This window comes from Martes martes (genome assembly GCF_963455335.1).
Source record: "Martes martes genome assembly, chromosome: 2".
NCBI lineage: Eukaryota > Metazoa > Chordata > Mammalia > Carnivora > Mustelidae > Martes > Martes martes.
Window position 1 is genome coordinate 23,811,129 of NC_137889.1, and position 14,471 is coordinate 23,825,599.

General features: G+C 37.9%; 1 protein-coding gene across 1 annotated transcript in view; it reads left to right on the top strand.

Annotated features, from left to right (window-relative positions):
• The first annotated feature begins 3,193 nt into the window (after nucleotides 1–3,193).
• Nucleotides 3,194–14,471, top strand: part of PCM1 (pericentriolar material 1) — an 86,433-nt gene continuing 75,155 nt past the window's right edge. The window contains exons 1-4 of the mRNA XM_080797196.1: nucleotides 3,194–3,559; nucleotides 5,251–5,315; nucleotides 8,189–8,352; nucleotides 14,069–14,247. The gene's annotated coding sequence lies outside the window, so the exon portion shown is untranslated. The remainder of the gene's footprint in view (nucleotides 3,560–5,250; nucleotides 5,316–8,188; nucleotides 8,353–14,068; nucleotides 14,248–14,471) is intronic.

Consider the following 14,471-nt stretch of genomic DNA (forward strand, 5'->3'; position numbering starts at 1 on the left):
GGTTTCTGCTCTCACTCTACTTAAATCCTGTGGAAAAAGAACACAGAACACATTAAAGAGATAAATAATATAGTACAAAATGTTCTGTCAGCGCCCCCCCCATCAGTGTTATCTTAAATATGAAAATGCTATTTTACACAGCATGACAACCAATCAGAATCCAACTCCTTGACTTGATTCATTCTGCTACTACCTTAGGCCGGGCCTTAATTACTTCATGCCAGTTATTACCTGTTCTCCTCATCTCCCACTCTCCCTAGCTTGTTCTAAACCTTGCTGCTAAAGTCTTAAAATAACCACTTCATTATATCATTGCTTCTTCTAAAGACTCAATGTGATTTTACACTATCCACAGAACAAAGCCCAATCTCTTCAGATCAACAATTAAGATTTTCTACAGTTTGTACAAAACATATAGAAACATATTCTTCTCTTGCCTCCCCATTCCCCATCCCATGTGAATCCTCTACTTCACCCAGTCTGGTTTCTGCATTATCCATCACTAATTCTGGATGTACTATGTGTTTGAAGTGTGCTTGTTTCCATTTGGGCCTCCTCCCCCTTGTTTAATACATGTTTTATGTTGTTCTTAAATGTAGGAAACTGAGAGGTAGTTTCAACATATGTCTCTGAGAGACCACTCGTTTCCCATCTACATTTCCACTAGACTGTTGCCCCTAATTTCATTCCATGCAGAAATTGGAACTATAATTATTTTCGAGGCAATATATCAATATTCTTTCTCTGAATTCCTAAAGCACTTACTGTCTGTATCATTTATTTGCCATATTCATACATTACTGACACTAGATGGATTCGTTTGCTTAAGGTTTATTTTCTGAATTAGATGTTAAGGTTTTGGAGATCTGGAATAATTTTATACTTTTTCAGGTTTTTTTTCTTTGTCTTTTGCTTTAGATCAATAATGCTCATATTTGAGTTTGAGGATCTCTTTTTAATGTAAAAATTTCTCAGACTCCTCCCCCCACTAAACAAACATAATAGTATTGACATTTTTTAGAGGTCATAAATTTAAAAAGCATAAAGACCATATTAAGTAATGCTTTTGAATCATTTGAATTGTTGGAATGACAATAGTCTCTACATATTTAAAAATTTTATATATATATATACACACATATATAAACAAAATGATGATTATGGTGATGATAATAAAGATAGCCAATATTTTGGAGCCTTCCCATATGCTAGTAATTTTTTCCACTCATTCCCTTATTTAATCCAAAAATCCCTCCAACAAGTTCAGTAGACCTGTTTCACATGGGCTTTACCACTTGCAGCTGTCAGAATTTTGGTGATTTATTTAAACTTTCGTTTCTAAAATGGAACAAATGCAGGATCAATCTCTTCAGGGTAGTTGGGAGAATTAAGAAAATTAAAACAGATAAAATGCTTAGCTTCTGCCTTCTTCAAAATAAGTACTACTTGAAAAAAAAAAAATTCCCGCAAGGGTGGCAATCTTAGGATTCTCTCCCCTTCATTTTGTAGATGGGACAACCGAGACAGAAAAGTTAAGAAACTTGACCAAAATTTTAGAGCTATGGAGTGGTGGAATTAGAATGGGGCCTGGAGCACTCTGTGCTTTGGACTCCCACAGCACTTTGTTTTCTTACAAAACAGAATTTATTTACATCACATTCTATTTCTCCATCGTTCACTAAAATATCAGCCCTTCAAGGGAAAATGAAGGAGGGGTGGGGAATCAGAAGGTGAGATGAACCCTTCAACCACAGGGACTGTTTTTGTTACCTGAGTAATTACCAACGCTAGGTACACAGAATGTACTCAAAAATATATCATTGCAGTAAGACTGAATCTGACGATAGTTTCAGGAAGAGTTTTATTTGCCTGAATTATGTATTGAGATAGGATTCTTTTACTTGGTTTTTTGAACAATATCTGTTGGTGACTGAGAACGATTTGTTGTTGAAACCTAAATGTCCTTTATTCACTCTACTCTTATTTTGCTTAAAACAAACACATCTCACAAACTGCCTAAAAATAGAATGCCCCTGCATTCAAGTAAAATTGAAGGTGTTTTAACTTTTCAGGGAGGCACACTAAAGGCCTTGAAAGTCATCATCACTTTTTTCCCCCAGTGTGTTAGGCGTGTTAACAAGGAAACAGCAGGCCCCAAATGGAGTCATGTGTGCTAAACCTCACGTCAGCCAACCAAGGCTTAATACCTAACCTAACTGCAGTTTCAACACCCCAGTAATATAACCTTTAACTAGTCACCCTGGACTTACTTGTTTATCAGTAGGTCAGTAATCCATCTGGCAGGGCTTTCCTTTCTACTTAGGAAGGCAACCTTGCCAGAAACAACGCATTCTTTGCTAATTATTTCCTTTTTCCAACCCCTTCCTGATTTTAAAAACATTGCCCTTTCTACAGCTCCAAGGATCTATTTGTTGGTTGGAATGCTGCTCAACTCATGAATTGTCAAAGCAAGCCAATTAGATCTTAGAATTCACTCACTTGAATTTTTTTTTTTTAAACTAAGAGAGAACCTGTCAATTTACCATCCCTGATAGAGCTTCTGCTGAGATGGGAACATAAATCAAAACAGAAGTCAGAGACTAGTTTTAAAAGAAAATATCCCTATACTAAATGTTGATTAAAATCGTCTGGTTCTTCCAAGGGAAAAGTAGGACATTAATCCACGGTGGTGGTGTTCATTATTAACATTTAGGATTCTCCCACTGACTACCTATATGGTTAATTGGCTTAGCTAATTAACTTCCCATGATTAATCTCCACCGTGTAAAATCAGGACTAGATGGTAAAAACCCTTCTAGTTCCATCTCTTCCTAATTCCGGATGCGGGTGGGCAAGAACCAGAGAAGCGACTTAGGTCTTTCTCTCCCCACTCCCCGGCCCCCCGACCCCCGCGCAAGGTCTGGAGCTGACAGCCGCCCAGCAAACGAGAATGAGTCTCCTCAGTTTTTCCAGCTAAAGAGGAAGCTCAAGGTACTTCCGCACAGGCCCAGAGCCACCAGCTCACAGAGCAGTGCCGCGAGGTTCATGGCATGCCGGGATTTGCAGTTAACCCTCTCCTGACCGACGGACGGACGCTTATAAACCAGGGTCGAATTGGCATTCTGGGATATGCAGTCTCCGGTTGTTCGTTTGTGTTAGCGGCTCCAGGCAAAAGGGCCCGAAGTGACACCACAGACTCCGGCGGTCACATGACTCCAGTCTAGAGCGTTGATCGCACTGCGGCTCCCGCCCGGGCGACTTTTCGCCCCCGCGCGGCCGTTGCCGAGGAGACGGCGCAGTCTCACGCCGCGTTGCCCCCTCTGCAGTCCCCCCCCCCCCCCGCTCTCCTCTCCCACCACAATGAGATCCTAAGATGGCGGTGGCTGCGGCGGTTGGCGCCGAGTAGCTAAGGTAGAGAAGGCGGCCATTGGGCCCTAGGCAGCCAGGGAACTTGTGGGCGCTCCCAGCTGCAGTCTCTAAGGAAGGACCGCTGCGGGTGGCGGATCGTAGGGCCTGACCGCTACTCCACCCTTGGCAGGAGCAGCTGCTTCGTTTACAGGTAATGCTGCGCGTCCCCAGCCCTTGGCAACCGAGGGCACCGCGGCGCAGGGGCGGGAGAGCAACGGCTTTGGGACCCTTGACCCTATCGGGCCTGGCCTTGGCCCCAGGCCTCTCCGTGGGCTTCTGGGTCTTCTTGTTGCCAGCTTCAGGTCCCCTAGGCAGACAGTCCGCCCCTTACCTCGGGACGAAGGACGCAGTATCCGGGTGAGCATTTAGGGACGCGTTAGGGACGCGTTAGCGACTGCAGAAAGAACTCCCTTGTTGCCCGCGCCCCCCTCCCCCCATTTTCTGGCCCCGAGGAGGAGGCCGCCCTGCGTTTCGGGCGCTCCAGGGGAATGCCCCTTGCAAGTGGAGGGAGTGGAGCGGGGGCGGTGGTTTGGTTGCCAGGGATGGGGCTCTAGTTCTCCATAGCATGGGGCCTTAGTGGCCTTAGTGTACGTGACTGCGCCCGCTCCCACCCCCTCTCAAATTCCATTCTGTGGCGCTCTCGGTGTCCAGAATTTTAGGTGGAGAAGGCCGGGTGAGGAGCGACGCGACTTTTGCGTTGGGCTGTGAGCAGCGGATTTTTGCTGTCTCGGGTATTCTTAGAGCTGAAAGGCCGGGCGGGGGGTGGCGGGCGGGGGGGGGGGCGGGGAGGCGTTCCTGACTTTGGAGAAGAGGTGGTTTATACTTGGGAGAGGAATGATAATTTAACAGCTCTTCTCTCCCCCCTCCCATTGCTCCGCTTCTCCGTGTCCTACTGTAGGTCCAGTAAGAAAGGGCCTAAGATGAGGAAAACTAAATGCCAAGTGGGATTAGGGAAACATTGCTTGCTTTGCAGAAACCGGTGTTTGGGGATTGGATGGTAGGCCCTGTTAGGGGGGCGGGTCATCCAAACTTTTCATCCTGTGGCCCATTCCTGAGGATCTCGCCTTGTTCGATTTTTTTTTTTTTCTTTTTTTGACTGGTTTGAGGTTTGCGTTCTGTGCCGTATGAGTGAGGGATCGTATTTTGGCGCTGGAAGAACCGGGCTTTCTGGGCTCCCCTGTCACCCCCGCCCCATAACTGCTTTCCAGACTCCGCCTCCTGGTATTCTCTGGTTACTGGAGTGGGTGTTGTAGAGCTTCGAGTGCACCTGCTCTTTTCTTTGCCTCTTACCTTCTTGGTGCGAGTCCTGGAAACCATTATAATACTGGGTTTTTGAACTGAAGGTAAACCTTGTGTGTATATAGTGACAAGGTTTTTTTTTCTGTTTGTTGGTTTTGTTTTTTTTTAAAGTGGCTAGCTTTCAAGTAAAGAATTTTTTTTTTTAATCATTGAATATACAAAGTTTTTGAATAGTTTGAGTGGCAGAAAGTTAATGACAATATGAGGAGTAAACTTCGGCATGAATCTTTACATGGTAATTGGGGTTAACGATTTTTATTACCTACCAAAGTAGCTATATTAACGGATCACATTGTTTGGTAGAATCTTACAAGTTTGGAGGATTTAAACATTTAAGTATATCACATTGTTTTCCAAAAGGATTAAAGTAACCAGTCTAAAATATTGGTAAGTTGGATATTTCCTTTTTTGTTCATTTTCCTAAACATTTTAGGTCGTGTGTGTGTGTGTGTGTGTGTGTGTATATAGTATTTGTTATTCTATACTTCATAGTGTAAGTAAAGAATTCACTGAAGTGTTTTTGTTGTTTTTAATCACAAGTAGGCAACAGCTTTGAAGTGTGAAGCAGGAAAGGAGCCGTTTCTGAGCTGTAAAACGTTTTTAAACAGGTAATTTGTCATCATCATATATGTTATTGCTGTTTGGGTTTTTTTTTTTTTAAAGATTTTATTTATTTATCTGACAGGGAGAGACAGAGTACAAGCAGGGGGAGCGGCAGGCAGAGGGAGAGGGAGAGGGAGAAGCAGGCTCCCTACCAAGCAAGAGCCGGATGTGGGGCTTGATCCCAGGACCCTGAGATCATGACCTGAGCTGAAGGCAGATGCTTAACCACCTGAGCCATCCAGGCACCCCTGTGTTATTTTCTTGGTATTGTAGTTGGAAGACTTTTCAGTGGAGACTGCTATCAACATATCAGTGGGTGGTTGAGGGCCCACTCTAGTAAACAGACCTTCTGGGTGTGCTGCCCTGTGTGCCTTGCTTTTTGGCATGCCACTTTGCTCTGCTTTCATACTTTTGCTATAAAAGAGCCGTGTCATTCCTAATTATTAAATACCAAATAATTTAAACCATGCCTTTTGAAATGTCTTTTTCTTCACAGGATTTCTTCAGCCCATTTGAGTTTGAATTTGTCCTATAACAGCTACTGGATTTGCCTCTCCAAATCCATTTAATCTTAAGTCATTTTCTGCAACTTTTCTGTTAATTGATTTTTCAAAATTTTTATGCACAAATTTCTGTACTTTTGAGCTAATTGCATATACTGTTGACTGAGCTGTGCTTTTTTTTCTCTTAGGTGCCTAAAGGTAAACATTAGTTTATATCCATAGTGCATTGTCAGATCTGACCAGCAAAAAAAAGTCAATGAAAGTTTATTGAGGGAAAGTTAAATAATTATTTGCTAAGGACAATTTAGAAATTAAATGACTAAAGGATGAGGATCAGAAGAAATTTTTGTTAAAAAGCATTTTAGAAGTCATTGCTTTTTTAAGAAAAGTGTCAGAGTCTGAATTTAATTCCGCTGTTAAAATTTTAAGACAACGCATTTTCAGTGGGTTGCTTGCTTTCCAGGAAAGCAGGTAACTCCTTATTTCCCGTATGATCTAAGCCAACTACCATGAGAAAATTGGCAGTTGATTTATGTCTTTATTATACTTTTCAGTATTTTTTTTTAATTGGAAGAATAATAGGACAAGAAAAATCAAACACAGGGAAGGTCAAATGTGAGTGAGTATTAGAGTTCTTAACACTAGAGTGATATAGCAAGCATTTAGTAAAATAAAAAGAATTATAAAACCAGTTATAAAATAATTTAAACATGCGGGAGGGTAGATGAGAGGGAATAAAGATATGGTGAAAATTCTTTTAACTCACTTTAGAAGATCTTGATTTTCTCATTAAAGAATTTGGCCATTTGTAAAGGAGACAAGTGTATTTGACACTTGGGAAAAATAGAAAGCGTTTGGAATAACTGCACTAGGGAATTTATTTGGAAGCCAGCAAAGTACATAGTAATACGTTCATCTTACAAATTTAATTCAGTACCTACAGTGGGTGACTTAATGACTATAAAGTACTAGAGATATGGCAATGAGCAAAACAGACAAGGTGTCTTATCTCATGGAATAAACCTATGTTTTGAAAGTATGTGTTTGTGTGCGTACAGTATAATATACCTTAATAGTGAACATGGCCAGTCACATTTTATAATTATTTCTCTGTCTTTTAACAGTTTGTGAATAAATGCAAAGAGAGCAGGTAGTGGGGTTTATCCAGAATTGAATTGGTAGAATGGGCAAATAGGGGAGGAAGTCAAGATACTTGCAAGGGATTTTTGGAATGACTTACTCGGGTTGTGTTTGGGGTTGAGTAAGGAAGCAAGGGGTTAATGGATTCCTGGAAAGAAAAATGACCAAGGGACTGAGGTTTGCAGCAGGGTCAAGAGCAGGTTTAGCAGGAATGACCAAGTGAGAGAAGTAGAAGGCAAGAACTTATGATCAGAAGAAGGGATTTCAGAACTTCAGGATCTTGAACAAATTACCAGTCCAGAGTGATATGTATTGAAATAGGGAAGATGGGAGGGGTGTTGGATCTCAATTCACAGTCTTAGAAAAATTAGGAAAGTAGGGAATGATGTGGAGGGTGAAACCATGAGCCAGTTATTACCAAGAAAAGTACAAGACTTGTTTTGGGGAGGATGGTAGGAAGTGGTGCCCACGGTATGGAGAGTGATATTTTTGATGACAAATTTGTTCAGAAGAGGAAGGTTAAGCATTAGTTAGATAAGAATGGTCTGTAAATGTGATCCTTTCCTCATGAATCTGGGGCGTTAGGAAGAGTAGTGTCCCTTTTGGAAAGGATTGCTAAGGAAATAGTGCTTGTAGAGGGATTTTGGATGTTATTGAACTTGAAGAAGTAGGAGGCATATTGGGGAACAGATGGAGGATGTATAGGAGGTTTGTAATGATCCAGGGGAAGGGAATGTTAGCAAGAGATGATAACAGTGAGTATGGGACTGGCAGCAAAGACTGAGATTCCAAGTTGCTGGTGGCAGTAGGGCCTACAGATTTATTTGGGTGTTATCATGACAAGAAAGCAATAGGTTTTGAATATAAATTTTAGGGAGGGCGTCTTAGTGAGCAGAATTTAATTGACCTCAGTGTTCTTACTTCTGAGCAAGAGCATATTTTGTTGATATGAAATGCTCTGCATAGAATAACTGTGTCGTAAGATAGACCTAATGCAATAGTTGGTACATAGGTCTAATAAAATTTTTGTTGATTCAGATAGAGTGTTATGTTTCATTGCAGTCTTTTTATCCCCCTCCCACCAATGTCTTAACAGTTTTTTTTTTTTTTTTAATTTGAAGAGGGTAATTACAGAGGTGTCTAAGTTCTAAAAAATTTTGAAATTTTTAGAAAGTCTCAAATTGAAAGCGCTATGGGAAAAATCCTTTGTGATTTTTTTTTTTTTTTTTTTTTAGGTACTTGACTATCTTAAGTACAGAGAAGAAATTGAGAAGTTCCTCAAATGAAATTGACTAAACAACACATAAAACCAGATACTTGTGCATTTTCTTCTCAGTTTCCATTAGAAGTGCTTAGTACATTTGAACACTGTATGAAGACTTTCAAAACAGCGTACCAGGTATTTTTATAATTAGTAAGAGAAATACCGTAAACAATGCAGCCTTTAGAAAACTTGTACAGATATATAAAGTACCACCTTTGGTTATTTTGTGACCCTAAGTAAATACTTAGAAAAAAACTACTTCCTTCATTATTTTATTAGGTTGAGTATTTCTAAAACCTTCATTTACAGTTGTCAAGATGGTATTTCCAGGGATGGTTAGGAGTAATTTAATGCCATTTCAGAGATAATATCTGAATTTAAAGATTTTAGAAAAATAGTGTTTTTTCTTAACTTGATTAATTTTTCTTTATATTTTTATTTCATAGATTAACCTTGGGTCAATCATAGGTATTTCTGTGACAGTATTGTAATTTTAAATACATATAAATACTTCTCTGTAGTAAGAATCCTATGACAGGATTTTCTTTAAAAAGATCAGTCACAGAAAGTTTATCAATTGCTATAGTACTTTTGCATTTTGTATCTTTGCAAGGTTTGAGAGCCAGATAGGGCTGTCGAAAATAGCTATATGAAACTTTTAATTAGTTTCAACTTAGTTTAGTAGGTCATAGAAGTGCTTATTTAAAGTAGAAAAATTTTACTGTTATCCCTGTTATTCCCATACAGTCATCCATGACTTGTGCTGTTTGTTTTCCAGTGGCTTCAGCTTTTCCATTTTATTATCTTTCTAATAACCTTCCTGCCATAATCTCCCACCTTGGATGGATTCAGTGGAATATTCTACCAGGGCTGATGAGCACTGCTGGGAAAAAAAAAATTCACATTGCAGATTACTGATATCTGTGAATGTTCTCTAGCTCTCACCTGAATCCTCAGAGCTGCCCACAATCATTCTCCTTTACTCTTCTCATCTCTCAGACACTGCTGTCTCACCCTCACATTTTTGGATCAGTCCTTTCTGCTTTTCATCACGTACAGACTCCCTCAGCCTCCTATGAATAGATGTCATTAGCCTCCATCTACTTCCATCTTTCCCCTTTGTTCAAAGAAAGAGGTGTTCCTACCTAAAGCTAGTCATTTTCTTAACACCCTGGGTCCCAGTTGCTACCGCTTTTTCAGAGACCATACACTATCTCCTTTCTTTTCTGCACCTTCAATATCTTCCTCTACTAGCTCTCGGCCAACAAATTTTAAACATGCTTTTAACAAAACTTACCCTATGCCTATCTCTGTCTGCTTCCCTTCATAGACTAATTCCTTGAAAAAATTACCTAATGACTTCTTTTATTTTTGCCTCTTCCTATCAATAAAAGCATTCCAGTTATGGGATTGATCCGCCCCACGCTGCTGTAATTGCTAGTACCATGGTCATCAGTAACCTTCTTGTTGCTAAATCCAAGTGGGCACTTCTTCGTACTCTTTTTATGCGACAGAATAAAATCTGGCATTCTTGCTGATATTCTCCTCCTTTATACACTTGCACCTTTTCTAGCACACTATCCTGGTTTCTCTCCTGTCTTTCTACATTCTTCAGTGTTCTTTTCCTGTCTCTTAAATATCCGTGTCCCTCCAGGCTCAGTCTTGATCTCTTCCTCTTCTCCCGGTGCCTTCTGCGCCATTTTGAGTACTTTTCTGAGCAGATGATTTGCAGATCTCTCTGCAGCCTAGATTTCACCTCAAACCTAGCATTGCTAAAACCGAATTAATCATCTCTCAACAAAAATCTGTTCCTTTTCCAGTCACTGTGAATGTATCACCATACACCCAGTTGTTCAAGCTCGAAACATAGGACTCATCCTTGAACAGCTTTCTCACTGCCTCATCTTTCATCTTCCATGTCATAATAGTCACCAAGTCCTATTGATTCCGCTATTGGAAGCCTACTTGAATTGGTCTTCTTGTCTACGTACCTAGTATTTTATTATTAGAATTCTTTTCATGTAATAGTTTAAAATAATGATAAAAATTATATGAATAATAACAATGTGTCCACAAAACAAAATTTAGAAGGCAGGCACCTATTTCTAACTATGACTTGGAGGTGGGTAAAGAGATTGGCATGAAGAAGAGGAAAATACTTGCCTGTATTTTTTACATTTTATAGGGGGAGATTTTAATCCTCTTAGACAAATCAGCTGTTATGATGATGAAAATTTATTTACATGACATTATTTCTTAAGCTTCATAATAATACTTGTATAGGAGTGTGTCTTTTAAACGCATTTAGTATCATTATTATTAAGTTATTAAATATTCTACCCTCATGGGTGTTTATCTCATCACAATATAACTATAGACAAAGTTGTTTATTTTGTAAATTCAGTAGACTTTATATAGTAAGTGGTCTTTTAAAAGATTTAAAAAAACTTCACCAATTTTTCCCAAACTAATTTTAATATTTAGTTTTTGAATTGTTTTAGAAACTTACCTTAATAGTGTTCAAAGTCATATAGCTTGTAAATAGGTTCTTAAAAGAACCTATTTAATTTTATGGGGAATGAATTAGCTCTTCATTTTAGGGGGAGTTTATCATAATATAAAAATAAAATATAAAATGTTATATCTCCAAAGATATTTTTAATTTATCTCTAAGTAAATTTTATTACTCTACTAATAGAAATCATAGCATACACTATTTTAGGAAAAAAAATCGGTATGTAAGAGTTTTTACTTGAATACCTTAATAAGTTTCTATTCTAATTTATGTTTTACGGTTAGCTTCTAGTACTTTTGAAAATGGTGTTTCCTCTACTGCATATGTAGTCTTTGGAGTGCCCATTGTTTAATATTATAAATTATATTGGTACATCTAGGAAATAGCAGGTGCTAAATGATTCATCTAAATGTCATTTCAGCTCATTGGACATACCTCTCTCTGAGTATCAGTTATTTTGTAAGTTCTAAAATACATTTCTAGTGTAAAAAACAGTGCAAAGTATTGCTAAAAATATATGAGAAGACAGGAAAAATGATCACATTCCTACCTCCACAACCAACAGTTGCTTTCATGCAAGCACTTTAGTATATATTCTTAGTTTTAGTTTTTTCTAATCTGTATGCAGTTTTTTTCTCTCTTTTATACTTTATGATATTATAAACACAGGCAGTATTGTTCAGCCTTCATAATTATATATGTTTTGAAGGGTACTGTTTCCTAATAGCATCCAGCCAACGGTTTAACATTCAGTTTTCAATTTATCACAATTATAGCATAATAAACTATTTTCTGCATTATAGTTCCCGCTCCCTTATTTAAGTTTATTTTCTTACCTTAGCTCTGGAGAGGTAGATTTACTGGGTCAAAACTCAGTTTTAGTTCTTGATACAGTATTGCCAAAATGCTTTCTAGAAAGGTTATGCAAGTTTAGCTCTCAAGATAGTGACTGAGAGTTCCAGTTTCCTTTTGCTGTCATCAGGATTAGGAAATACAGCAAATTTAATAGTCCCTCATTTTAATTTGCAGCTGAACTTTATTGTTAATATTTTTTATCATTTTATGTTTACTGACTTCTTTTTAAGTTACCTGTTTATACTGACTTTTATTGTTTTATTCTTAGTGTTTTTATTTTTCTTGTTTTTCCCCATTAATTCTTTATAAAGATATTCACTGTATGCTCCATATTTCTTTCAGATTTTCCCCCTGGTTTGTCATTTACTATTTACTCTCTATAAACTTGGGATTTTATTTTATGTGAATACAATCTGTTACACTTTTTCTCTTTTATTTCTGCATTCCATATTTGTAGGATCTTTATTTTTAGAGCCCATCTTGTTTTCTTGATTTTCTGTTTGATTTTTTTTTTTAATCTTCCCGATCTATTTTTAATCTACTTACTATCTTGGTGTTATGGTATAAGATGGCCTTTTTCAGTTGGGAGAGAATTAAGCTCTAAGGCATCTATTGTTTACTGTGAATAAATTCTTCTTCTGTGTCTGGAATGGTACTGGGTATATACCATCCTTGGGAGAATTAAAAAAAATATTACTCAGATCATTTTTCTGTGTTCTGTATTAAAGATGAAGGATTCTAGTTGAGAAATGCTATTAAATCCCTGAATAATCTTCTTCAAAATTGTTAGCAAATTGTCCCATCAAGTGAATAATCCTACATCATCCTATATCATGTTATTTTTATGAGGATTAAATGATAGAATGTTTATAAAATAGCATGGTGCCGGTATATAGTAAACAAAATAGTTGTTAGCTGTGATTAATTTTCTTCATTATATTTTTCTAATTGGGTGTATTTTAGGATTTTGCAAGGGGTATTTGGCTAATACTAATTTAGTAATATAGGTGCTCAGTATGAATGAATATCTCTTGGGACTAGTTTTCTACTCTCCCAACCTCTATTGCTACTTTTGCTTTTATTTTTCAGGTATTTAAATTTTTTGTGCTGACTTGTTTTGTCAGATTCTAAGAAGAATTCCACTGGGAATTCATTAAGTCTATATTTAGAAAAAAATGGTGTGTTTATAAAATTTGTCTTTCCATCAGGGAAGATAGTTTGTTTTTCTGCTTTGTAAATTTTCTCTTATATTGTTTTATAGTTTACTGGTGCTTCGTAATTTAGGGCAAAATTTACATTATTCCTAGATGTTTTCTTTGTTTGGTCACTATTACAAGGGCATCATTTTTCTCCAGTATATTTTCTGTGTGGTTCTTGGTGATATTTTGAAGTTCTGTATGTTTTTTAATGCATATTTTAAGAATACCACCTTTTGTCTTCTTAGTGTTAATATTTATGTTTCATGTTTTTCCATTTTGTAGAACTTTAAAAACAATGGTAAATAACTGATATGTTACATTTCTGTTTTGATCTTTATTTTAATAGGGATGTCCTTCATTTCTTATTTTATTTTTTATTTTTTTAAAGATTTTATTTATTTGACAGAGAGAGTGAGCACAGGCAGAGTGGCAGGCAGAGGCAGAGGGAGAAGCAGGCTCCCTGCTGAACAAGGAGCCTGATGTGGAACTCGATCCCAGGATGCTGGGATTATGACCTAAGCCGAATGCAGCTGCTTAACCAACCGAGCCACCCAGGCATCCCTTCATTTCTTATTTTAATATTGTTGGCTATTGGTTTTAAGTATATACTTCTTTCAACTGCTTAGAAAATTATTAAAGTAATAATTGCTCATTGAAAAAAATATAGTATAATAGTACATATAACTATAAGGAACCATCAGTGTATTTGTACTTTTTGAGATTTCTTTCTTTCTTTTTTTTTTTTTTTTCAAAGATTTTACTCATTTGTGAGAGAGACCGAGAGAATGAGAGAAAGAGAACATGAGTGGGATGAGGGACAGAGGGAGAAGCAGACCCTCTCTCAGCAGGAGGCCTGATGCAGGGCTTGATCCTGGGACTCCAGGATTGCAGCCTGAGCCGAAAGCTGATATCCAACTGAGCTAGCCACCCAGGCGCCACTAAGATTTTTTTCAAATTAAGTGTTGAATTTTATCACCATTTCTTTGAGTAATAAAATTTAACCTCTTTGTGATCTATTAATACATTATTCTAATAGATATTCTAGCATTAAAACATCTGTGAGATTACTTTGTCATGGATGATAATGCTTTTAATTTTTTGCTCTGGGATTAGTTGGGATCTTACAGTCAAAGCAACTTGGGTATGTATTCCTTTTTGCCATTTTTAGCTGGGTGACCTTGGAGAAATTATCTGACTTCTTTGAGTGTTAGTGTTATTTGTAAAATCAGGAACCTATTATAACCCTCCTGTCTAATGGCTTTCTCTGCCCTTTGAATTCTAGATAAAATTATCTGCCCATCTCTTTGACTCAGTCCTTCTCCAGCTTGCGCAGTTCCACACCCTGTGGAAAGCCGGAGTCCTCCACAAGGTTATGTAGAAATCTCATTTTCTGCTAATCATCTCTGCTTCTGAACGTCTGCTTCTACCATTGCTCTTTCTTCACTCATCTCTTTGACCTGGGTATGAAATTCATTACTTCCCTGGATATTCACAAAAATCCTAAGTTTTTTATTTTAGTAAGGAGAATTTGCGACTTTGGTAGACTAGTCGAGATTTAGGGAAAACTGAGGTAGGAGCAATATAATTTAAAGTAAAGCAATAGGCATCACTCTTCTTAAATGTTTCAGGCCACTGTATTTTTGGCTTTTATTGCCCATTCACTGACCTAGGCCTGCCTCTTTCTC